The sequence below is a fragment of the Rhineura floridana genome, chromosome 10 (genome assembly GCF_030035675.1).
Source record: "Rhineura floridana isolate rRhiFlo1 chromosome 10, rRhiFlo1.hap2, whole genome shotgun sequence".
Classification (NCBI taxonomy): domain Eukaryota; kingdom Metazoa; phylum Chordata; class Lepidosauria; order Squamata; family Rhineuridae; genus Rhineura; species Rhineura floridana.
This window is the reverse complement of record NC_084489.1, coordinates 28,634,491-28,661,451: the sequence shown is the minus strand read 5'-3', so window position 1 is coordinate 28,661,451 and position 26,961 is coordinate 28,634,491. Positions and strand designations below refer to the sequence as shown.

The following is a 26,961-nucleotide window of genomic DNA, read 5'->3' as shown; positions in this document are numbered from 1 at the left end:
AACAATAAATTTCATTTCATTTCATGCATTAAAATGGGTGGGTAACCTTTTATGATCCATGGCTTGCAGTGCCTCTTGGATAACCCTCTGGGTGCTGCATACAGTACTAATTATGGGAGTGGCCAAGACAAGAGGACAGAAGGAAGCATGGTGAGAGTGGGCATGGCCACCCACCCAAACATACATGCCACACACACAGAGAGAGCAATTAGACTTGAAAAAAGCCATGTACTGACCAACAGAAGGCAATTTCCAACGTTAGTTGCAATGGGGGAAAGTGCAAATAAGAGACCTCTAGGCCAGGTGGAGAGGCCATCATCCCTGATACAGACCATTATTCCATTCCACTCAGGGCAACAGTACACATTAATCTGCAGCCACATGTAAAGATAGTGCAACAGCCCCTTCTCCATTGCAAAAAGCCCTTGTGAGAAGGATTTCATTGCAGGGGTAGGAAAAGGGAAATCTTCAGAGCTTGGAAGTAATTTGTTACGAAAAATGAATTAGTTGTAATTTATTACTGTTTTGAGGAACGAGTGGGTAATTGCTTTACATTTTAATTGTAATAGAATGAGGAGAAATTGCATTACTTTTGACCTGAAATTGTAATGTCTCCACTGTTACTTTCAGGAGTTACTTGGGGGGAGTGGGGGGAGCATTCTGCTCCTCTGATTCATGGATAAAAATCATGTGCTTCTAGCATTGCTATTCCCTCTTGCTGTGTGGGTGTTTAGGAGGCAATGAGGGAGGAGGTAGAGAGCAAGATGGGGGTGGAGTGGAGAAAAAATTGTGAAGAAACGGACGAGGGTGGAGAAGAATGGAGTGGAGGAAGAAAGGAGCTGGAAGGCAAGGAGGCAGCGGCAGACTGGGGAGAGACGATGACTTGTGTGTATGTGTGTTAATACTGTGTTTGCAGTTGGTGTGAGGGAGTAGTCCTCCCTGGCTACTTTGCTGCATGTGCAGTTTTAACCTTTTTGCGCCCCCAGGGAAAATGTTTGTTTTGTGGCAAGGCAAGGTCCGGGAGGTGGTTGAGTGAGAGAGACTATGCTTGCTTGGCTGAGTGCGTGTGTGTGTGTGTGTGTGTGGGCTGCATGTGTTGCAAAGCTCTGAGTGGCAGTTTCTGTCTCCTTCCCCACCTCCCCTCTCTTACCAGCAGAGAGCCCACCACTGCTAGCTATTTGCCCAGAAGTAGCAGGGCTGCTGAGACAGCAAGAAGCAGAGCCAAAAGCAGTGCCATAACTAGCTTTTCATGTGCCCTGTGCAAGGTTTTATTTTTGGGCCCCTTAATTTTTTTTTTTTTGGAATAATAATAATAAAACAAATACAATATAACAATTGTTTATAAATAATTTTTGTGTACACAAGAAGTATACAAGATCATTGACATGTATTTATAAATGAAAATAATTATTTTAATTGCACTTTTCTGGCTTCCATTTCAGCAAATTCATTGATTTTCACTTGTTTATTTTTCTCTTTTGTGCACCCGACAGTTGCTTGGAGATTTTTGGACTAGAAAAAAACAAAAATACTATTTTTCACACTGCATGAGTATTGGTAAAAATATTTAAAAAATTAAATCGATAAAAAATCTCAAAAAAATTAAAATCATCAAATCTTCTGAAAATTTAAGAGTTTAAGTATTACAATTATAATCTTTTATATTAATATGTTCCTATATTTATAATTATTTGCATTCGACATTATCTTTACTTCAATAATAACGATAATTATGAGCTAAGTTTTTGTATGCCTTATAAATTACATTTCACAATCACATACGTATTTAATTTTTAATTTAATTTATGTACAATATAAATTTAATAAATTAAAATATCTACCCTGGTATTGAATTGTAGCAAAATAATGTAATATCGCTAAATTCAAATAGATGATTCGCCACCTTAACCTTAAAATATACGAACGTATTTTTGAGATTTTTATTATTTAATAAAGCTTACCTACCTGTCTGTTTTCACAATAACACATAAACGCAAAAACAAAGTAATTTGTTCGTTATCAAATCACAAGTCGAAGTCAGACCAGTTAACAAACAGCGTCAACAATATTTTCAGCTGTGGTCGTTGGGTGAAAAGCGGCATAAACCACGACATAAACATAAACATCTGCTCCCACCGCACGCATAACGCGTCGATCAGTCCTGCGATTCAGTCATTCAGATGTTGGTGAGCAGAGGGCGTTGAGGGCATCCAGGGACTGAGCGACGCAATGACCAATCGCTAAACCGCTAAATAATGCAATGGGCTGCCTGGGCCCACTTGACGCACTCGGTTCACTGACATCTGAACTGCACAGCAGAGGACGGCGGCGAAATTTAAAATTTGAAAATATTATTATATTTGACAATTTTTTTTGTCAGTTTCATTTCAGGGCCCCCTTCATCCTGGGCCCTGGGCCTGTGCACCTGTTGCACCTGCCTAGTTATGGCACTGGCCAAAAGCCTCCTCACAGCTGTGGCTTCAGTATGAGCAAGGGGCGGGCAGACGTTGGAGCAGCTAGGGTCCTAAAGAGCTGCTGCTTCAGCTTTTCTTTCCTGCCTTTCCTTTCCTCTTAACAACCAAGATACACATTGTTGTCTGAGGAAGGTATTCCATGGAAGTTCTTTTGTGCAGATTAAAAAATCTCCCTCCCCATGGCAAATGCAAAGAGTTCCAAATAGGCACTTGTTAAAAATCATTGTACAGTTAACTTACAGTACAATATATACAAGTCTACACAGAAATAACTCTCTTTATGTTTAATGGAGCTTACTCCCAGGTAAATCAAATTGGGTATAGGATTGCAAAAATTAGGCAAGATAAGGACTGGTAGAATCCTTGAAGCTGTACTAATCTGTTGGGAGGGGGGAGGAGAGAAAAGATATGACACTTTATAGTACAAAGATGCATCATTCTGGTTAAGGCAAGTAAAATTTGATGCCTATAATACAAGGACTAATCTGCAATCCAATACATGTCTGCTCAGAAGTAAGTTCCATTGGGTTTAATGGTATTTACTCCCAGGCAAGTGTATTGAGAGTAAGTCCCATTGAACCAAATAAAGCTTACATGTATTGGTTTCCACCTTAGTTTCCTTTTGCAGCCATTTTAATTCTTTCTGTATCTTCAGAACAGCCATGTGAGGTAGGTTAGGCTAAGAGTTAGGGATTGGCCCAAGGCAGTAAATAAGCAAAACTAATGATGAGTACAAATTTAAAATGTGAAAATGGTCGTGCTCAGAGCATTTTTGTTCCTGTTTGTCAAGGCTTTGTGTGTATGTTTTTATGTGTACTGTCTCATAATTTCTTTTTACCTGAGCATGTTGTATTTCATACAGTTAGATGTTCTTTTAAAAAAAAAAATTGCCTAAATTCTGTGGGGTTTTTTTTTTAACTCTTCTTTCCATGGTTTAGGGTTGGTATTGCAGGAGGTCAGGCTTTTGTGCATTTAACAGCTGTGGGGCAGGTAGAAATTAAATGGAGTAAGCCTTTTTTACTATGGAAATACAATTATGGGAAAGCTTCACCTGTTAACATTCTGTCTGTCAGACATCTTATTACTTATGTGTGCCCCCCTCCCCAGATTTACTTTTGATTTGTGAATGCTATGACCATGGCCATTCCCTCCCCCCGTTTATCTTTGTAACAACCCAGCGAGGTAGCTTAGGCTGAGACAATATATGTGTTGTTATTACTATTATTTATTAGATTTATATCACACCCTTTCTCCCAATAGGAGCCCAGGGCAGCAAACAAAAGCACTAAAAACACTTTAACGCATCATAAAGATAGACTTTAAAATATATTAAAACAAAACATCTTTAAAAACATTTTTTTAAAAAGCTTTAAAAATGTCATCTTTTAAAAAAGCTTTAAAAACATCTACTTTTTAAAAAAAGAAGGTTTAAAAACATTAAAAAGCAATTCCAACAGACACACACTGGGATAAGGGCTCTACTTAAAAGGCTTGTTGAAAGAGGAAGGTCTTCAGTAGGCACTGGAAAGACAAGAGAGATGGCACCTGTCTAATATTTAAGGGGAGGGAATTCCAAAGGGTAGGTGCCGCTACACTAAAGGTCCGTTTCCCATGCTGTGAAGAACTGACCTCCTGATAAGATGGTATCTGCAGGAGGCCCTCACCTGCAGAGCACAGTGATTGACTGGGCATATAAGGGATAAGACAGTCTTTCAGGTATCCTGGTCCCAAGCTGTATAGGGCTTTGTATACCAAAACTCGAACCTAGAACTTGTGCCAGTAACTAATAGGTAGCCAGTGCAATTCTTTCAGCAGTGGGGTGACATGTTGGCGATACCCTGCCCCAGTGAGCAGTCTCGCTGCCGCATTTTGCACCAGCTGCAGCTTCGGGACCAACCTCAAGGGTAGCCCCACATAGAGAGCATTACAATACTTCAACCTAGAGGTTACCAGTGCATGGACAACAGTGGTCAGGTTATCCCGGTCCAGAAACAGCCGCAGCTGTCTTACCAGTCACAGCTGGTAAAAGGCACTCCTAGATACTGAGGTCACCTGAGCCTCTAGTGACAAAGATGGATCCAGGAGCACCCCCAGACTACAGACCTGCTCTTTCAGAGGGAGTACAACCCCATCCAAAGCAGGCAACTGACCAATTATCCGAACTCAGGAGCCACCAACCCACAGCATCTCCATCTTGCTAGGATTCAGACTCAGTTTATTGGCCCTCATCCAGCCCACCACTGAGTCAAGGCAGCGGTCCAGGGCTTGCACGACCCCTCCCAATTCAGATGTTACAGAGAAATAGAGCTGGGTATCATCAGCATACTGCTGACACCTCGCCCCAAATCTCCTGATGACCACTCCCAAGGGTTTCATATAGATGTTAAACAGCATGGGGAACAAGATGGTACCCTGTGGCACTCCACAGCACAACTGCCAGGGAGCCAAAAGACAATCACCCAATACTATTCTCTGAGAATGACCCTGGAAATAGGATTGGAACCACTGTAAAACAGTGCCTCCAATACCCGTCTCACCAAGTCGGCCCAGAAAGATGCCATGGTCAATGGTATCAAAAGCCATCAAGTGATCAAATAAGAATAGCAGGGTCACACTCCCCCTGTCCTTCTCCCGATAAAGGTCATCATTCAGGGTGACCAAGGCCAATTCAGTCCCATAACTAGGCCTGAACCCAGACTGGGGTGGGTCAAGATAATCTGTTTCATTCAAGAGTACTTGCAATTGTTGCGCCACAACCCTCTCAATCACCTACCCTAAGAAGGGGGTATTTGCAACCGGGTGGTAGTTGTCATAAACAAATGGGTCCAGGGTGGGCTTTTTCAGGAGCGGTCAGATCACCACCTCTTTCCGGATGTTTGGAACTACTCCTTCCTGCAGCGATGCATTGACCACACCCTGGATCCACTCAGTTAACCCCCACGGTAAGCTTAAATAAGCCAAGAAGGGCAAGGGTCGAGAGGACATGTTGCTGGCCGCATCATCACAATCACCTTGTCCATGTTATCAGGCCGCATCAGCTGAAACTGATCCCAAGAAGTTGCACCAGACGTTGCACTAGACACCTCACTGGGGACCACGGTAGATGTGGATGGGGCATCAAGATTGCTACGGAGGTGAACAACTTTATCCTCAAACTGCCTTGCAAACAATTCACAGAGGGCCTCTGAAGGGTCTAAAACTCCATTTCCTGGAGTTGATGTCAACAGACCCCTGACAATATGGAAAAGCTCCACAAATAATTAGTCTGTTAAGAGAGGTAGTTGAAAGAATAAAAAAAACTTAAGGCAAAGAAAGTCATACATGCTGTTGTAGCCATTGCAGAGGAATCAGCAGAGGGAAGAATAGGTTGCCTTTCTCTCTGTCGCCTCCCACTGCTTTAAGTTGTCAGGCTAACATTATATGCAGTTGCAGTGCAACATATAAGTAGGCCCTCAACAGCCCATTCTGAGGGCCTAATTCCCACAGTGCTGATTTCTAGCTGCACTCCTATGTGCTGAGGGGCTGTCACATGACCCAGCAGTCCAATCTGCTGTCTCCAGGGGATGAGGCCCCAGACATAGACAATCCCTCAGAGCATGAAGAAGATGGGGCTTTCTAGGTGGTTCTCAATATCCCTACCGCATCAGGTCTGCCATAAAAAAAGACCATGAGGCCAACCCCACTTTTGGCTTAAGGAGGTAGCGCTACTTCCATCAGACTCCAAGCAGTCTAATGTCAAAGCCAATACCACACTGTAGTTGCCTCCATATCACTGCAGCCAAAGATTCCTAAAGCAAACAGGGCTCATTTAAGGATGGAAGCCTCATTATTCATTGTGGGAGTGGAGCCAGCGACCAGAAAGAAGCCAAAACACTAAAGGCCAGGTAAGTACATTGGAGCAACATTCAAGTTCAGCTTCTCTGACGTCCAGCATCATTCTGAGTCAGGCCTCACCATTTGGGCTGAGAGGCCGTTTTGGCCAAGCCACACCGACCTGTCCTAGACCTGATGTCATATATCACATCAGGTGTGGGGCAGGTAAAGATATGGCCATGCCAAAGGGAGTTTGCAGGCATCACTGATCAGCCCTGTGCATAGCACTCCACAAATGCTGGCAATCAGCTGATGAGATCATATATGACGCCTGATATATGACATCAGGTTTGGGACAAGTAAAGGTGTGTGGGGGACAATGGGGGTTTCCTGGCATTTCTGATCAGCTAATCAGAGCACCTGCAAAGCCCTGTGCATAGTGCTTGGCATGCACCAGCAACCAGCTGATTATTGTAGCTTCCATAGTTCTATGCTGCAGTCTCGATAATAATTGCCCACATATACACTTGCAATTAAAGAGAAACAAGAGATGCATTATAGCAATGTTTATAGTATGGTCCTGAACAAGAAATCATGCACTCAACAGCAAACCATGTAATTAACATTATGTGGTGTTTGGCCCTTCAATAAACCCACAGGCCTTTGAGGGCTCTCTCTCTATTGTTCCTCTGCTGAATTTGCATAAGATAGTCTGCTGAAAGAAGCATGTGTCTTGTTTTTCCTCTCTCATTATACAGCTCTGCACTATATAAAAGATCAGCCGAGAGAGATGTCATTTCAGGTTTGTGCAGCAAATGTGCAATACCAGACCAGCTGTCTATATGATTTCTTCTCTGACAGAGGTGAGAAGATGTTGCAGGCTCATGTTCCGAGGCATCTCCTAACAAGCTGTGTATAGAAATCTCACCCCCTTAAATATCACAGAATGCACAGAGTGCATGGCTAATGGTGTGCTAAGATAATGATAAAGAAGAACCTCTGCTCAAAGCATGTAGCTTTAGAAAAATACCCTTCCCTTTACAAAACATTCTAACAACAAAAACAGCTGGCAGATCATTCAGCCTCTTCTCTCCCAGCATCTGCCATTCTAATAATTCCAAATACAACTCAGGAGGTAATTGGGCTTGGGTGGTGGCTTGTCATGTGAGCTGTTCGCTAAATGTACCCCTTCTCCAATTCTGTTAACTGGTAAAGTGCCCACTGCTCCAAATGCAAATAATATCAAGAATTAAATACAGAATCCTTCCTTCTGTCTAAACTTGCCTGTCTGTACTGCTCAGCTAATTCTATCCAAACAATGTAAACTCTGTTCATAGAGGGCATGGATGTGTAATGTGTCTGACTCAGTCTGGATCTATCCAAAATGCACACCTGCCCTGTCTGTGTGGTAATGTGCACATCTGATCTGCATTTTACCTGGATACAAGGAGAGTGGAAGCATATTGTGTTGGAATGTATGAGGTTCAACTCCAACTTGATGGGTTGAGGCTGCATGGGGTTAAAAAGGGTAGCTAGGGAGGAGACCTCTTCGTTGTCAGGCTATACCTGTCCTTTGGTCCTTGCCCTCTCTCCCCCTCCTGCTAGACTGATATGCAAAGGATGTTGATCCCAGTTCCTTGCTGCCTTCCCAGTTCCTTCTTCTCTCGAGAGAGAGGAGCAGACATCTTTCCTTTGTGTCTCCCTCTCAACCAGCATGAGAGCTGCACTGGGACCAGTGCAGACTGCTCCAACATAGCTATTTAGCTAGATGTAAGGACTCTTTCCTATCAAGCATGTACTTCCAGAATAAAGTAGTTGTTTCTTATTTTACAGCTTAAAGTCTCTGTCTGACTAATTTGCAGGGAAGGTAGAATCTTAGCAAAGATTCAAACACACACACGTAAGCTCCCTCAATACTCTCCGCTATGCTACGCAACTCAATAGACTTCCAACATATTGTGCAGAAAGTTGTACATATTCAAAGAAAAAGTCCCCTGCTTCCTGCTGGAGAGTTACTAAGAGGCAAGAATTCCACATCCTGAAGGTCAGCCTCAGGCCAACCCAGTACATGCAGCCACAGAGTGTGCTTGTAAGACAGACTAACTATATAGCTCATTGGCAGAGCATATGCTTTGGATGCAGAAGGTCCAAGGTCAGTTCCTGGCATCTCCAGTTACACAAGGCTCAAGTAAGAGGTGACAGAAAGAACTCTTTCTGCTTGAGTCTCTAGAGAGTTGCTGCCAGTCAGAGTATGCAACACTGAGCAAACTGGACAAAACATATGACTTGGTATAGCCCCTGGAAGCAGCAGAGGATCAGACACAATGATGATGTAAGCCAGCACTGTATTTTGGATAGAAACAAGTTAACCTGATGATCTACTCACATCCAAACTCTTCCTATAAACAGGTCATTTAAACTGCTCAGTCTTCCTTGCAACTTCTTTCCTGCTTGATAAAGATCCTCTTTTGAGTCCTCGCTTTGTAGGTGACAGTAGCAATTAGGTGCTCAAAAGGGCTTGTTTGCTTAGTCAGAATGGCTGGAATCATATAGCCTGGATTTCTTCAATTTACCTGGTGGACCATGATCTCACTCAGGCTGGTGGTTATTTCCCTTTCTTAATTAATGGCAGATAGGGCTTGCTTATTACAATATCATATTGCATGTAGTTAAAGACATGCATATTCTCACTTAATGAGCTGATAGGTAAACAATGTGATTGTATGATCCACATAGCCTTGTACCACATCCATGAGTATCTTACAGGTATTATTCTTCTATGGCTCCAATTTCACAGCATATGACTAGATGAGCAATATACTAATTGATTCAGCACTTTCTACAAAAGAGAGTGGGAAGCATCCTGTAATATCAGGCCTTTTAGATAGCTCACAATGTTAATTTGTTTAGAATATTATACAAAACATGGATCATTTTAGCATAACTACAAGTTATCACCATACAGCTTTATCTAGCTTGAGTATCAGAAATTAATTTTAACTAATGCACTCCTGAATGGATATGAACTATTCTTATCAGAAACATGGCACCAAACTGAACAAAAATCACACAACTGAATAGCAGAAAGAAGCATGATCTGAATACAACAAAGAGTGATGCATGAAATGAATGCATCCCCAGGCTCAGGTTTACCTGTCAAAAAGCTGGGAAGAAATAACAGCAATAAAAGGCATAACCCCCGCCCTTCAGTAATTCAGGTCAAGGAAGAATGAGAGAGAATTATGTTCTAATGGAAAAGTCCATAGTGGTTGATTTCTAACACAAGAAAGGGATGAGGCCTCAAGTCTACCTGCAGTGCACAGTATCCAACCTGAAAACCCTATCTCCAGGTCTTGGATGGCTATGGCTACTCATGAAAGAAATGTACTCTGCACATGCTCAGAGATAACTCAAATGTTTTAGAGTTGAGGCCTGGTATTGAAAACAGCTTCTGAGGCTGTCCAGGTGAGCTATTCTTTCACCAGTCCATGGATGACTTTGCCTCAACAATCCCATCTCAACTTCAAAAATGCCTTCTGCTCATAAATAGCTGCAGTTTATCACCACTGCCACCATCATTTCTACTACTAGTAGTAATTTACTTACTTCCAACCCATCACCCTGTTCTGCTGCTCATAAGGCAGCTTTGTATTGCTTCATAAGGCACTTAGGGTTTTTCCCAGATGATTCTTTAAAACTTGGGCCTCTTTACAACTCCTGATTTTTGTAAAACAATACAAGAATACAAGAAAATCCTTTTTTTTTTTTGCAGGAGAAACATTATAAAGGTCAATATTTATTTGTCTGATTCATTTATAGACCACCCTTTCATCCAGCTAGGATCACAGGGCAGTTCACTATACAATAATAAAACATGACAATACTATTGAAAATAACTGAACAATAAAACCAAGAGTTTACAATTCCTCATGTCAGTACAGTAATGATAAGAACAATACAGATAACTCAACCAAACATCCATATCGGTAAAAGGCATGGCTGAATAGGTATATCTTGAGTTGGTGACAAAAAATCAAAAGACCAAAAGGAGGGAGTTTCAAAAGCCGGCCACTACCACAGAGAAGGCCCTGTTTTAAGTCACAGCATGACTGGCTGTGCCTGGTAACAGGACTGTAAGAAGGGTATCCTCTGCAGATCACAAGGCTTGAGCCAGAAAATATAGGGAGAGGTGCTTCTTTTAGTATTTGGGCCCCAAATTGTTCAGGGCTTTGTAAGTTAGGATGAAGACCTTGAATTGGGGCCCAGTAGTGGGTAAGTCAGAGGGGAACAAAGATTTCAGAGTGAGGTCCAAGATTCTTGGCATGATTTCAAGGCCAAACATTCTTGAATATATTCAAAGAAAGGAAAGGAAATGGGGGAATGAGTACTGAAAGAGCATTCATTGTATTACTTTTTTAAAAAAACCCTATTATTATAGTTGTTTGTTTTCTAGCTAAGCCAGGGAATTTGTGCTGTTGGGCTGTGTACCCACTATTCAAGCCTGTATAACAATAGTTTGTAAGATTCAACATCCATTGTCGGGAGCCTGTGAGTTGGGAGGGGGGGAAAGCCACTCCATATTCCTGTGAAATAATTACATCTGGCCTGGAAAAAAGGGATGGGGAAGGTGTTCCCTTTCACAATCTGTATCTTTGCTTACCTTTCTAATAATTTACCTGCCAGTTATTTGAGCCCAATGACATCCATGCTGATGCTTTGTAATTTTAAGTTTTGTTGCCATCTTGCAGCAGAAACTCTCCATGTGCTCTCTTTGATCCTCAGCTTACCTTTGCTTCTCACATTCTGTCTCTCTGTAAATCTGCTTATTAACACTTCTTCTGTATTGCCCTATCTTCAACACTGTCTCAGTCACACTTCTGCTGAAAGTCTTATTTGCACTTTTGTCTTCTCTAGACTTGATTATTGTAATTTTCTGTCTCTACTACAACCCTTCTTAGGAGCTTGTTCTTGTAAAAACCCAGGGATGTGATCCTACAATAGCAAATGTTCACATCAATATCTCACCTTCAAGGCAAAGGATCTCAAAGTGAGCTACAGAAAATGTACATATAACACATTGGGGACCAAAAGCTATAACAGAATATGACAGGTGACCAATCATTTTAAAGCAGTGGAGTTACTCCTGTAACAGCAATGATGGAAGCTTTAGGATTCAAATGTTTGGGACGTGGGCAGGGGCGGGTGGGAATGCAGTGAATTGGTTTGTGAATAGGGTTGCCAACCTTTTTCTGGGCTCGTATGCTTTGAGAATGAGAGAGCCAGTGTGGCGTAGTGGTTAAGGTGCTGGACTACGACCCCAGCCATGAAGCTCACTGTGTGACCTTGGGCCAGTCACTGCCTCTCAGTCTCAGAGGAAGGCAATGGTAAACCACCTCTGAATATCGCTTACCATGACAACCCTATTCATAGGGTCGCCATAAGTCAGGATTGACTTGAGGGCAGTACATTTACATTTATGCTTTGAGAATAGGTGTAACATAATTGCTAAGACTAGATGTGAGATGTCTTGTTTACATTCTTACCACTGAACTCACTGTATGGCTTTAGGCAAATCGCGATCACAGGCTTGCATAATTACACACACACACACACAACCTGACAGTCCTCTATTGTGGCTGATCAAGTGCTTGGACACACTCCTCTTTCTGCAGTAACAGACAGGAAGGAAATACCATTCTATAGTTTTGGTAGGTCAAAGATAGGGTGGTACTTTATAGAGGAGAGTCCTCTGTCTGAAGAGCAGTCTGGTCCAAGTCCCATTTAGTGATAAGGGACCATAAGAGGGAGAGCAGAAGCCTTGAAATTGACCATCAACGGTTACCACAGACTTCACTACTTTAATGAGATGCATTGTATTTTGAATTTAAATTATGGCAGTTATTTCTAAATTAGATAAATCTGCATACGCACACTTTATGCAAATTCATGTCCTCTTTACCACTCTTTTTGGATATCCACTTTTTTACCCTACAAAAATACCCACCATAGTCACAAGTTATATAGGACTACAATGGGCAACAGAATTGAATCATTGTTTTTTCATTTATTTATTTTAGAATACTTACCAACAGGGCTGGTTCTAAAGGGTGGCCAGGTTGGGCACTGGCCCGAGGTCCCCGGAGCTACAGGATCACCTGAGGGGCCCTCTGCTCCCCTTCTGCAATCCGTACCCCCCCACGCCCCCCACTTACCTGTCAGCCCACTTTTTAGCATTGCCCTTAATGAAGATGGTGGCTGCAGCTTCCCTAAGGTACTGAAGCTGCTGCCGCCATCTTAGTTGATGGCACAGATGTGCAGGCGTAGCACGCACGTGTGCCATCAACAAAGATGGCGGTGGAGGCTTCATTCCCCTTAGGGAAACCGAGGCCGCCATCTGCATTAAGGGCAATGGTAAAGACTAGACAGGTAGGGGGGCTGGGGGGCCGCACGGGGGCCCACGCACGTGCGTACTCACACGCTCGCACACCCACCCACCCACTGGGGGGCCAGGGCAAGCTGATGCCTAAGGGCCCCTACATGCCTGGAGCCGGCCCTGCTTACCAAGTCCAGTATAAGAACTAGGGTTAATAGGTGTCGGGTTTTTGCCTGGAGACTCCTGATTTTTGGGGTCCTCTCCGGGTGAATCACCTTAATCTCCAGACTCTCAGTTTCCATTAAAAAAAAGTTTCTATGTGGTTTGGATTACAAGATGTAAACCAAAATGTCAGCTTCCCCCCCCCCCTTGCAACTTCTGGGAAATGATCTCTTAGCTAGCTGCTCTAATCCCACCCTTTCAGGTTTGTAGCCAATAAGCAAAGTCAGGGTTGTGATTGACAAGGGATTTCTGGGCCTCCAGGCAGTACCTAGACTCCATTGCAAAGTTGGAAAACTAACCTGTTTATCTGAAAATCTCATAAATTGAGTAAATACATAGGTTTCAGCAATACCAAAAGTCTTTTTTTCTCTTGTATGCAGGAGTCAAACAAGATTAAATTTTCCTGGACTGTTGAAGAAGGCAGTGTTTTGGAAACATTCCCAATATGAAGCTTTAATCCAATACTTGCTTTTCTGGGAGGAAAGATGCAATGCTAATCCCACATACCCACAGTAAATCCCATTGAATTCATCAGGATTTACTTTTGAGTAGACATGGTTAGGATTGTGCTGTAAATTAATGGGACTTTTGAGTGAACATAGCAAAGGATTGTGTTTGTGTTGTAAATCTTTCTTCCCCCCCCTCCAATCCTATTTTTTAAAGTAATTAGGCAGAGCTTACATAGATATTGCTTTTATTATGTAGAAAACTAATACTGATTTTATTTATTTTTTAAAAAATGTTCTGCAATGACCAACTGGTTTTGACAATAAACTATTATATGGGGTGTATATATTTTTGCATCTCCAGTGTGTATGGGGAGTCTTCCCAACAACCCTGTGAGGTAGGATTGCTGATCGGAAACCAAGGCAGCTCACACAAGAAATAAATCCCTTTAAAATCCAATAACCATAAAAAGTATAAACAGTTGCAAAACAGCTTAAAGTGGTATGATTCTGAGTTTTGGGTTGGGTGAGTGTTCCTGCTCACTTGAGATTGTAGTTCTGTGCATGCTTCCCTGTTTGAGTAAGCCCCATTGAATACACTAGGACTTGTTTCTGCGTACACAATCATAGGATTGCACTACAGATATCTTTACAGGTTGTGTAAACAATAAACATCGTTGACAGTCATAAATATTTCTTCATACTGTGTTCCGATAAGTATTTGATTTCACACTATAGTTGTATATTATTACTTCCTCTACATTTTCAGTATGCCCTTCTTCCTTGGGGTGTTCATGGTTCCCCTCTGTTGATTTCATCTTGAGGGGCAGAATAGGCTGAGAGATGGTGAGTAGCCCATGGTCACCAAGTAAATGTTATAGCTCATTTCCATTAAAAAAATTAATTAAAACATTTTACATGCAGGCAATGTTTATTAAGTAGATCCACATAATACATTTAAAGCACATCCAACTCACATTTAAAGCTCATGACTTTCCCTAAAAAATCTTGGGAAGTGTAGTTTCCCCCTCACAGAAATTGTTCCTACCACCCTTAACAAACTACAGTTCCCATGATTTTGTGGTGGGATTCATGTGCTTCAAATGTGTGTTTAATGTGCTTTAAATGAATGATGTGTATCTGCCCGAGGTATGCTTAGTGAATTGAAAAGAACAATTTTAAAAGATACTTTTTTAAACAGGGGAAGGGCTGTAGCTCAGTGGCAGGGCATATGCTTTGCATGCAAAGGTCCAAAATTCAATTTCTGGAAAAGACTATTGCCTGTAATCCTGGAAAGCCAATGCTAGTCCATGTGATCAGTACTGGGCTATATGGTATCAAATGCCCTGAGTCGGTATAAGGTGGATTCCTTTGTTCCTAAAAGTGGAAACAGTGCTTGCTTCGGCAGCACATATACTAAATACTAAAAGTGGAAAGAGGCCCCAGGGACACAGTGACTCTAACATTTATTTATGTATTTTATTTACAACATTTATATAATGTTTTATTGTAAAAAATCTCAAAGCAATTTACAGAAGCAAATAAAACAATAAAATTATTGGCAAAAAGAGTTAAATACAGGTATTTTAAAACATTCAAAATAATAAAACCAACAATGAGTTAAAAACAGATAAAAAACGTAATAGCTTTTACCTGCCTGGGTAGGCTTGCTGAAAAGAGTAACATCTCTACAACACTAGGCTCCTTTCTTCCTACAATGGCCTTTTGGTGACTGGGCTGGCCTGAGGGCACTTAAACCCTTCTTACCAGAAGCAAGTGGGCCAGATTAAATGTTCCCTAACCAGTAATGATTTGAAACGAATGCTGATGAAAGTTAAAGAGGAAAGCACAAAAGCAGGACTACAGCTGAATGTCAAAAAGACTAAAGTAATGACAACAGAAGATTTACATAACTTTAACAATGACAATGAGGACATTGAACTTGTCAAGGATTATCAATACCTTGGCATAGTCATTAACCAAAATGGAGACAATAGTCATGAAATCAAGAAGACTAGGATTGGGGAGGGCAGCTATGAGAGAACTAGAAAATGTCCTCAGATGCAAGAATGTATCACTGAACACTAAAGTCAGGATCATTCAGACCATGGTATTCCCGATCTCTATGTATGGATGTGAAAGTTGGACAGTGAAAAACGTGGATAAGAGAAAAGCAACTCATTTGAAATGTGGTGTTGGAGAAGAGCTTTGCAGATACCATGGACCATGAAAAAGACAAATAACTGGGTGTTATAACAAATTAAGCCAGAACTATCACTAGAAGCTAAAATGATGAAACTGAGGTTATCATACTTTGGACACATAATGAGAAGACATGGTTCACTAGAAAAGACAATAATGCTGGGAAAAAGGGAGTAGAAAAAGAGGAAGAGCAAACAAGATTGATTCCATAAAGGAAGCCACAGATCTGAACTTGCAAGATCTGAACAGGATGGTTTACACCAGATGCGATTGGAGGTCACTGATTCATAGGGTCGCCGTAGGTCATGATCAACTTGAAGGCACATAACAACAACAAACCCAGGTTCTATCTTTTAGCTAAGATTTCTATCTTAATTTCCAATGAGATAAATGTTTTTGTTTGAATTGTATGCTCCGAGCAACTGTGGTTGATGCTTAATGTATCATGCTTAATGACATCACTAGGGCCTGCCCATGTGACATCATGTGGCCCTGCCCCTATGACATCACTAGAAGCCCACCCTCATGACATCACTACAACCTCTCCTGTGATATCACTAGGGGCCTGCCCCTGAAATCTCAGGGTTTGGGATGCTTCTGACCTGGTAACCCTAATAGGAGCTGACATTATGTCCATATGGAATCAGGATTTTTCAGGCAGCGTAATCTTGTTCTTCCTTGGTGTCATACCAGCTAGCAGGCGCCACCAAAATCCTCTGAGGCAAAGGAACGGGGCTGAACAGTTGCATTTTGCTCAGCTCATGATGGAAGCTATCTTCCCTTTCTTTGTGAATCTATGCACATACATCTATGCAGATATTTGAATCCATTCAGTACCACTGCAGTTAGTTTTCACTGAAGTTTTACCTGCCTTGATTTTGTTTTTTACTGTGTATTTTATTGCTGTTTTATTGTATTTTTGTTATGCTGTTAGCCTCTTTGAGCACCTTTTGGTGGCAAGGCAGGATATCAATTTAACAAATAAATGGTGAATGGTTGAAAACTTATTCTTTTAGTGGTATGAAGGGAGGGCAAGATTCAAGAATGTGTATTTTGATTGCATAGAGAGTAGTTATGATGCCTATCATTTCACCATGGCACTAAGAAGAGCATCCCATTTCATATGATCATCCACACAACTGATGGCCTTGAGTGACAGATTACATTATTATCAGCAATTAAATGCACAGTCCAGTGGGTACTGCCAGTGAATGACAGAATGCTAAAGCTGTCTGTGGTTGCATTTACTACAGCTGGACTTCAAGTACCACCACTGGACACACTTAAGGGATATTCCTTCACTGGTGGTGGTTCATTATGAAATCAGTATTATTTACCTTTGTAAGATCAAGCAGTTCTACATAGCTCACAGGAAGTGTTAACTAACAGTACCGAGTAAGGTGCCTCCATGCTTATATATTTCAAATAGTTGTCAATTCCCACAACTAAGTGCAATGTTAATGTACTTCTATATTATTAATTATATTGTTGTAAACCACCCAGAGAGCTTCGGCTATGGGGCGATATACAAATGAAATAAATAAATGAATGAATAAATAAATAAGCACTCCCACGACAATGGGGAAATAATAAATTGTTTCTTTCCAGTGCTTTTCCATTCTCAGTAGTAGTGAATATTCCATAACTCTCTGCACTGAGCAAATGGACTGTATGAATAACACACCCACAAAAGATGGCCACTTCTATCCAGAACAGCAGAAAAAAGTAGTGCTTTGTCTGGTATGGCTACAGTTTGCCAACAGATCGTAGCATTAAAAAAGTGAGTCTTTAAGGTGGCACAAGACTCTTAGTCTTTTTTTTTTTTGCAAAAGACTAGCAACCCATCTGTAGTATACATTTAAAGCAGTATCATACCACTTTAAATAGTCATGGTTTCCCCCAAAGAATCCCAGGAACTGTAATTTAAGCATGTTAGGAGACTTGTTAGGAGACCCTGTATTCCCCTCACAGAGCTACAGTTCCCAGTGTGGTTTAACAATCCATCACTCTTCCCAGGGAACTCTGGGAATTGTGGCTCTGTGAGGGGAATAGGGATTTTCCTCTGGGATGGACCTCATCCTGTGTCTTTAACAGGTTGCTTTGCTGCAATCCTCAGAAGCTTTTCACTGACATGAAGATAAACATTATTACCTGCTAAAGTCTGCAGATTAAGCAGCTATTAAATGCCCAGGAACAGAGACCAATAAAAGCCACACAAAACATAAAGGCAGAAAAAAAGTAAAGGTAATACAAAACCCATATTAGGGAAATACCTTCATTAGGCCACTCTACATCACAAAAAAAGTGTGCAAGCTTTTGAGTTCTCCAGAACTCTTCATCGGGTAAAGCAAACAGGAGAGGTTGCTGCTGTTGAAGCCACGACTCTGCAACTTGTAAGAGTTTTAAGGCAGAATGTGGAAGGAGGTGGCAGACATTCAAATGAGGCTCTCTTAGGTGCCTTTCAGGTAACAGGTTGCATCAAGGTCTTCTGGGAAATGCATAACAATAGTAACTTCCTCATCTCTGAAATTACAAAAACCAGTTGTTATCTACATCAGGCTCTGTCCTTAGGTGAAACACACTGGTTCCTTGGTAAATGGGGAAAAAAAGAATCTAGAGAAACTAGGGTAGAAAAAGTCAATAGGAGCTAAATTGGATGGCTTTACTTTACCTAACAGTTGGCAGGAATGTTCCCTCAGAGAATAAAGGTTGTATAAGATCCTCTTCCCCCAGTTTATAGTGCCAGACTAGGACCTTGAGACCCAGGTACAAATCCCCAATCAGCCACAAAGCTCCTTGGATCCTTACTTGACAGGATTGTTGTGAGGATAAGATAGGTGGTGATAGGATGGCAATACATGATTTCTTCTCTGAGTTTCTTGGAGGAAAGGCAATATGTTTGGAACCCTGATTAAGGCTGTTATGGATGGCTAGAACTAATGCTGATCACCCAATCCACAAAAAGAAACAAATAAACCAAAAGGCACCACCTTAAATGGTCTTGCAAGCCACTTATTCAGAAAATGGTCAGGAATATATGCAATATGTTTTAAGGGACTCATTCATATTAGGGGCAATTATGAAAACATACATAAATACATTTTTTTAAAAATGATCACTTTTTTGGACTATTTTGTAAAATGCATCCACTCTGTGTTTGAATGCAATCTTTTTAAAAGAGTATTTTACCTGCTTCTTTGGCTGGGGAGAAATTTAAAAAATAATGCTTTTTCCAGGATCAATTTATTTCAATAATATAACATTTTATTATCAATAAAATGAGATTTTCCCCCTTCTACATAAAAACAAAACCCAGCATCTCATATAGCACAACTGTTAAGAACAGATTATGTCCATGAGACCCACCTCTCGTTTATTCACCCACAACCTCTGGGCCTTCTCCAGTTTGGGGGGAAATGATGGGGGGAACGGCCTTTTTGGGTGTGGCACCTCATCGTAGATGCAACTCTTACATTGTTGAACAATTACATTGTTCGAGTACCAATGGAATTGTTGTTGTTGTTTTATCTTCACAGGTTTTGAAACTGTTAGCTGGATTTTTTGCCCTATTTGGCTGTTTTTCCCCCTGCAGTTTTAACTTGGTAAAATAACTCAGCTTACTACTATTTTTGTTTAAATTGTTTTGAGATTTTTATTTGACTGTAAACTGTACTGGGAAATAACAGAGTAGAGCAGGGCATGATTTTTTTTTACAACAAAATAAATAATAATAAATCTGCTAGGCAATGCTTTTTGGATTATTCTGTGCCCCTTACCTTACCCTGGATATTTCAGTGGTAATTTAACAAGCAATGATTAGTGATTACAAGTGATTAGGTGCCCTTAGTGGTAGCGCAGCAATGTTCTGTCTTCTCAAACACAATGGCCACACAATCTAACACAAGACACAGTTTAGCCCATTGAAGTAAATGGGCTTAAGGCTGCAATCCTATATACACTTACCTGGGAGTAAGTTCAATTGAACTTACTTCTGAATAGATATGCATAGGATTGTACTATAAATGTGGTCAGTAAGTCATGATGGTGACAACTTTCAAACACACATTCTTAGTACACAACAATTGTCTGCAAGAAAGTATGGGACTGCCACAAAATTGTTTACAGCACAAGGAAAGACTGGCAGAAAATAGAGCAAAGAAAGGGCATCTGTCTGTTTAAGGTAAGCAAGCAATCAGGTGAGCAAAGCTTCCCCATCATTGCATTTCCATAGTGGGAAAAGCTTCAGCTGTTGAATTTCTGACTCTCCTGCAATTCAGCCTAACAAGAAAAAGAAAACCTCAACCCAACAATCTTGAAAGCTTTGTGTGATCAGTTGCATCATGCTTGGCAATTAGATGCACAATCCAATAATTATGGCCATCTGCAGAAAGTTGGATCAAAATGGTCTGAAATTCTCTATGGGTTCTGGGTAGTGAAATTGGATAGACTATTTTGCCAAATATTTTCCAGGGGGAGAAAAAATATGCCAACAATTTCTTAGGTAGCATGGCTTATTATTAGCAATGGCTGGATTTCTTCCTTCCTGAGATTCTGTTTGCTGCTGCTGCATCCCTACCAACCTCCTTGGGTGTTAAGATCTGTGGCAGGCCCTAAATTGTGGGATTCTGTTCCCACAGAGGTGCCTGTAGCATCTTAATTGTACAGCTTTCACCCTATGATGAAGACACACCTCTTTAACCTGGCGTTGGGCAGTTAAGATTTTTTGTTTTGCAGAATTTATATTGTTCTGTTCCATTTGGAATGATTTTGTTTTATAACTGGAATGGGTCAACTATTTTTATATTTGCATATTATATTGTTGTAACCCACCCTGAGGCCTGATGGTGAAGGATAGGTAAGAAGTCTTAATAAAAAAATAAATGGCAGCAGTAGGAACTGTGTTTGCCACCTGGCTGCCATTTTGCATCCTCCACAACACCCTGGACCTTGTGTCATTTCGAGGCAATGTCGGAGGGGAAATAGCAGCCATCACAAGAAATGGTGGAGAACATCTGACCAAACTGTTCTTTTTCTTCAATCATCGGTGAGAAAAAGAAAACATTCTCTAGGAATTTTCTGAGAAAAAAATATATATTCTGAGAAACTTTGGGCTAGCTCTGCACAGGAGTGCTGCTAGATAAAAAGCAATCCTAATAAGCAACGAAATTGCAATGGAATGCAATGCATGTAGAGTAAGCCCTGTAAAGTGAAACTTGTTAATGTTGAGCATGCCAATGGAGCAGAAGAGGGCACATTGAAAAGTAGGCTGTGTCAAAGAGACAAATGAGCAAACAACTTTCAAGTTTAAAACAGCTCTCAAAACTTGAAAGGTTTCAGCAGCCTGCTTGAGCTGTGAGCGCAGGTAGGTGGTAGAAAGGAGAAGCTGAACCGGTTTTCACAAGGGTGGGCTGGAGTTGCCCTGGAAAGTGTGACTCAAACCTTATTCTGTGGGCACAGTTCACTTTACTCCCAGGAAGTTCTCTGAAGTTGAAGCTGCAGCTTGGTTAAGTTGATGACTCAGAGGTGTGAAGATTCATATTTTAGCACTTGGCAATTAGAGGCAGCATTAAACCATTTAAAAACAAACAATGATGAAAAAGAAGAACTTTAGAAGAGCCTCTGGACTGTAGTGTGCTTTAGGAAGGCAATTAAATGCCATTATTTTAATGTCTGAAGGATGTTAAAAATAAAATAATAAAGGGGGCCAGCTGCTTAAAGGTCACTGTTTTATTTGACCCTTTGAAGGTCCAATGATTATGCAGGCACAATTCTTGGGTGTAAGGTCAATGTGTCCCAAGGTCAAGCCTGCTGTTTTAACATACAGCAGAGCCTCAGAAGGAAACATCTCTCACACCTGTAATCTGATTGAGGGTTGCATCTAAATTTCGCTAATAGCAAAATTTATACTGAAATATGGTTTCATCAAATCAGATTTTTTTTCCTCCCCCAAATTTATGGCGCATTCAGATTGTTGCTATTTTCAGTGGGATTCAGTCACATACCAGCAAATTCAGGTTGTGCAATTAAAGATGATTGGGAGGTCTTGCACAAAAATAACACTTCCCAAAAAGATTAGACTTTTTGCTGTAAGGAAAGTGATGGTAAAATGCCCCGGGAAGTGTGGGATAGCACTTGCTTAACATCCTCTGAACTCCATGCAAAGAAATCAGGATGAATGCTCAATGAACAGGTTGTCTGGATATAATGCTTTTGTCAAATCTGCTGCTGTCTTCAGTGCCGCAGTAGCAAGTATGGTGGATACCCACAATCTTTGTCTCTTTCTCAGTAAACAATCTAACCCTTTTTGTACTGGATGCACCATGTTGTGCAATTTCATCTAACTCTATGATCTTGCCCTTTCATACCAAGATCCACTTTAAAATGTGAACATTGCATCCCCCTTCCTCAAGTAGAAGGGCATGAGATCTTAATAATTCCTTCTGTCCACTGACAGCAGCCATTCCACCAGGCTACAGCACATGGAGAAAGAGAAGAGATGAAGGATCATTCCATCCCTACAGCTAAAAGCCCAGTTGCTTTTGGCTCTTCCTTTTGTAGAATTGTTTTCATCCAGCTGGTCATTAAAAGAACTTGCAACTGAGGATTCATGTTTGCTTATTTCCTCTTCCCTTACAATTAATTTTCCTTTTGTGTCATGCGTTTTAGATTTAAACCTGTAGGCAGGGACTGTCTTTTATTATTGTTGATCTGTAAGCCACTCTGGAATCTTTTGGGCAGCAAAAAGTCTTTAATATTTTTTTCACAATAAAATGAATAATAGTAACCCATTATTTACATAACTTTAATATGCATTTTTACTGAAATAATTATTTGCATACTGTAGTGTACTGGTCGTTTTCCTCCCCTCATAGTTCTTTTTCTTTCCCTCCTGCAATATGGGTGGGGAAACCATGACTCATCAGATGCTGTTGACTACGACTCCCATTATCCCTGACCATTGGCCATGCTGGCTGGAACTGATAGGAGTTAAGGCTGACAATATCTGGAGGGAGTTACAGGTTCCCCATGCCTGCTGTACAAAAAGAAAAAAAAAACAGGACTTACAGTAAGGTCACTTTCACACCATACATTTATTCCAATTTCAACAGTCATGGCTTCCCTCAAAGAATCCTGGGAAGTGTAGTTTGTGAAGGGTGCTGAGAGTTGTTAGGAGACTGCTATTCTCCTCGCACACATACAATATCCAGGGGTTTAACAAGTCCAACTTCCCAGGGAACTCTGATAATTGTAGCTGTGTGAGGAGAATAGGAGTCTCCTAACAATTCTCAGCACCCTTCACAAACTACACTTCCCAGGATTCCTTAGAGAAAGCCATGACTGTTTAAAGTGGAATCACAGTGGTATAAATGTATAATGTGAATGTGGCCTAGGATTCCATACTGGCACAAATGCAGAGGGGATTTAAAAGCTGCTCTGTTTGTTTGCATTGAAAATGTACATCTGTAAACACTGTAAATTATGGGAACAAGGCCTACAAATGGAAAGGAGTTAATTTATGTGCATTGCATTTGCAGGTGTAGAGTGGCGTAGTTTATCCCGAGAGCACAGACACGAACATTTCAAAATAAACTCATACTTGTTAATGCCTGTTGGTATGGCATAAATATGAGGGGAGGGGAAAAATATCGCCCTGATGGAACTATAGATGTACAAGATCACATGCCAAAAGAATCCTGTTAGTAAAAATGCTGTGCTCCTGAGCAATAGTTGCATATGGCCTGACAAATGGAGGGGAAGAGTGCATGGCTAGGAATAGCCCCTCTAAACAGCATCCCTTGAGTAAGTCATGCATATTTTAGCCAGCTTGTAGATATAGGTGGACAGTTTGCACCAAAGGAGACACACTATACCTAGCAGCAAGTGAGGCACATTGTGGGGACACTAAATGTAGTTGAACTCAAGTGTGAAGTCAGGCAGTCTCTTTGAAGAGGTCTCTGTTTCCAACTTTCCTTGCTTAGAAAATTGCAGGGGAAGGCCCAGACAGTAGACCTCATTATCAGCTACTTAACTTGCTAAACGTTGGAGAAGCTGCCAGGTCAAAATGTGGGGAAATGTGTGTAAACAAATCTCTCACCTAATCAAACAAGGACAATTAGGCTGTCTGAATTACAAGAAGAACAAACTTCTGGACAAAGAAAAGGATACACGTCACTTAATTAGAAAAGCTGTGGTCAGTTATCTATGCACTCCTGATTCAAAAGAGAAACAAATATAGGCCATTTGATGGGATTAAGATTGTGCTCTTTAGGGTCCTTACATTCCTTGCTAGTCTGAAACTAGTGATGTCTTCATGCTGCACATTATGTGAAGCCTGAGGGTGCTCCGCAATCAGACCCTCCTACTCGCATCTTAATGTAGGTCCTGGTCTATAGTGGTGTTTTTATGCCCCCCCTCCCAAACCAGAGTAAAAAGAGCTTTGTTTATGTTGGGTTGCTGCAGTGTGTTGATGTTCAGGGTCTATGCTGGAGCAATGACAACATTTTCCTGACACAGGCAAGCCCAATTTATTTTACATGTGATAATGAGATCCCTCCACTTAAGCCTCCTGTGCCACTTTGGAGGCACTCTGCTAAGAATGAAGCTCTTTATTTGATTAGCAAAGCAGGATTGAAACCGGTTTGCAGTCTCTTGCATCAAAGTTCCAACCATCTCCTGTCAGAAATGATTGCCTCACTTATGCCCCATAGCCACTGCCAACAGTCTCAAAAATGCTACTTTTAATTAAAAACATTATTTCTAAATGTGCTTCACAGTTTGTGTTCTGGGTGAGAAGTGCACCTAACCTCGTGAACTTTCAGACTGTTGTGTTGCCAACTGAAACTGCCACACTCTTTCCTTGTGCTCTTACTACATAAATGTAAATGTACTGCCTTCAAGCCAATTCCAATGTATGACGGCCCTATGAATAGGGTTTTCATGAGGCTGAGAGGCAGTGATTGGCCCAAGGTCACCTAGTGAGCTTCATGACTATGTGGGGATTCAAACCCTGGTCTCCCAGGTCGTAGTCCAACACCTTAACCACTACACCACACTGGCTCTCCTCTTACTACATAGAACAAACTAAAACATTGATTTAGTGGTTGATTCAAAGAGGATTTTCACTTTTTTCTCTCTTCAACTATCTGGATAGGGTGCCTTGTATTGGGAGGGAGGACCAGGGCTGGTAGCAACCTTCTGTATGTGTGGAATGTTTGACTCTTAAAAGGTCAGGAACCACTTAAACCTCAGATGACCACCCATACTGGTTAGCATAACACTTGTACAAGTATCCCCCTTGCAAGTACATGCATGGAAATGCTACAAATAGAAATTCCACATTGATTTTGCATGTGATCTCCCTCAAGCCAGTTGCTAGGTTCATGCTCTTTACCAGTCACAGATCTTATAAATGGATCTAAAATTGCATGACAAGATAACACCTGCTAGAATTTCCTCTTCTACACAACTATTAAAGATGCAGGACTCTATTCCTCTTGCATCTGGCTGCCTTAAATCCTATAGTTGGGGTTGCCAGTGTGACACAATGGCACCCTTAAGGATTTCCCCTAGTACCCACAAAGCCTCTGAGCCCCACCCCCACCCTTTGTCACTCAGGCTCTATGTGCTTTTCATGTTGGAATATATGTGGTTCAACTCCAACTTGTGGGTTGAGGCTGCATGGGGTTAAAAAGGGTAGCTAGAGAGGAGACCTCTTAGTTGCTAAGCTATACCTGTCCTTTGATCTCCTGCTGTCTTTTCCTTCCTGCTAGACTGATATGCAAAGGATGTTGATCACAGTTCCTTCCCTCCTTCTTACTTCTTCTTTCTCTTGAGAGGGGAGAAGACATATTCCTTTGTCTCTCCCTCTCCTCCAAAGCATGAGGGCAAGCACTGGGCTCAGTGTTTGCAGCTCCAACTTAGCTAGTTAGCTAGATATAGGACTCTTTCCTATCAAGCATGTACTTCCAGAATAAAGTAGTTATTTCTTATTTTTAAAGCTTAAAGTCTCTGTCTGACTAATTTGCAGGGAAGGTAGAATCTCTAGCAAGGATTCAAACACACACACGTAGGCTCGCTCAGAACTTTCCGTTCCCAGCATCGCGACTCTCTGACATTTCAAGACTCAGATCAGCACCAGAGCAGCTGGAAGAGAGACCAAAAGGATAGGAAAGAAAGCGGGGAGGGAAGCAATCTCGGGGGGGGGAGGAATGGAGCTACCAGAGGGAAAAAGCAGGGGTACTACAGGTGTCAGGTGAAAGAGAGTGTGAGAGGAAGAAAACGAAGAGAGAGAGTGAGAGGAAGAGAACACACACGGATTCAACAAAATGGATCCCCTTGAAATTACATAATTTTTTTACAGCCCCCCATCCCAACCACAATTAAATCACTGATCACATGTTTCCATTGACTGAACTGGAAAAAGTTGTAGATCTGGTTTCCAGAGCTGCCATAGCACACACAAAAGAGGTCTGAATCACAGATCTTCATGGATTGTTGTTATTTTTACTTGGGAATCCCCTCAAACCACTATCAAATTATAGTCTAACTTCTGTGTCCAGAAGTGTTCTGTGTTTTGTTGGTGGCTTTGTTATCATCTTCTTTAAAGAAAAGAAAATCAAGAAGATCTGTAAAGATTCGTGCCTTGGATCAATGTTTATATGGTGCTGGTAAGCACCAGATGTGTTGTAAAGAATTTTTACTGTGCAATCTACCAATGTAAGTTGAATATGATGTTGTTTTCTGGAGGACCCTGTGTAAAATCACACAAAATCAAGAGGGTGTTTTAATTCTACTGGATTTGACTTTAACCCAGACCCCATGGAAAAGCAATGTGTGTGGAGAGTACACTTTCTCTCTTTCACTCTGGGGGACGGAGAAGCAGATGTGCCCACTTGCCCCCAAAAGGCTGATGACTCCTATCGTATACATATCTACTCAGAAGTAGGTCCCATTGGATTCAGTGATATGTATTTCCTGGGCAGTAGGATTAGGATTACAGATTTGGGGCACTTCCTGACCGTTGTTGTTTTCAAGTGGGAGTCAGTCACATACTGGCAAATGAAGTTTACACAATTACAGCTGATTAGGTCTTGTGCAACAGCCCACTTCCCAAAAAGATCCAACTTTTTGTGATAAAAAGAAAGTGATAAGGAAATACACTAAAATGTGGGATAACACTTGCTTTGAGGCCTCTATACAACCAAATCAGAATGAATGCTCATTAAATAGCCAACTGTAAATAATCTTGCTGCAAATAAATCAATAAACAAGTCATCTGGAAGCACCCAGCATGGAAACAAAGCCAGGAGCTATAGGTGCCAATCTCACCTTAGTCACAAATAAGCAGTATGCTCCTTTTTATCCAGCCTCAGTGATCCTCTCGCCACCATCTGCAATATGGGACTAATAATGCTAGTTGACCTCAGGGCTA

The 26,961-nt window shown here is 41.3% G+C and overlaps 1 long non-coding RNA gene across 4 annotated transcripts; it reads right to left on the bottom strand.

The window, feature by feature from the left end:
- Positions 1 to 1,322: 1,322 nt before the first annotated feature.
- On the bottom strand, positions 1,323 to 26,961 carry LOC133365385 (uncharacterized). 4 transcript variants are annotated; one of them, XR_009758193.1, is made up of 3 exons: positions 26,859 to 26,961; positions 17,804 to 18,053; positions 1,323 to 1,512 (listed from the first exon to the last, which is right to left on the bottom strand). It is a non-coding gene; the product is annotated as an uncharacterized LOC133365385 (long non-coding RNA). The 4 variants fall into 4 exon arrangements; XR_009758194.1 differs by lacking the exon at positions 26,859 to 26,961 and adding an exon at positions 20,970 to 21,161; XR_009758196.1 differs by lacking the exon at positions 26,859 to 26,961 and adding an exon at positions 18,339 to 18,412.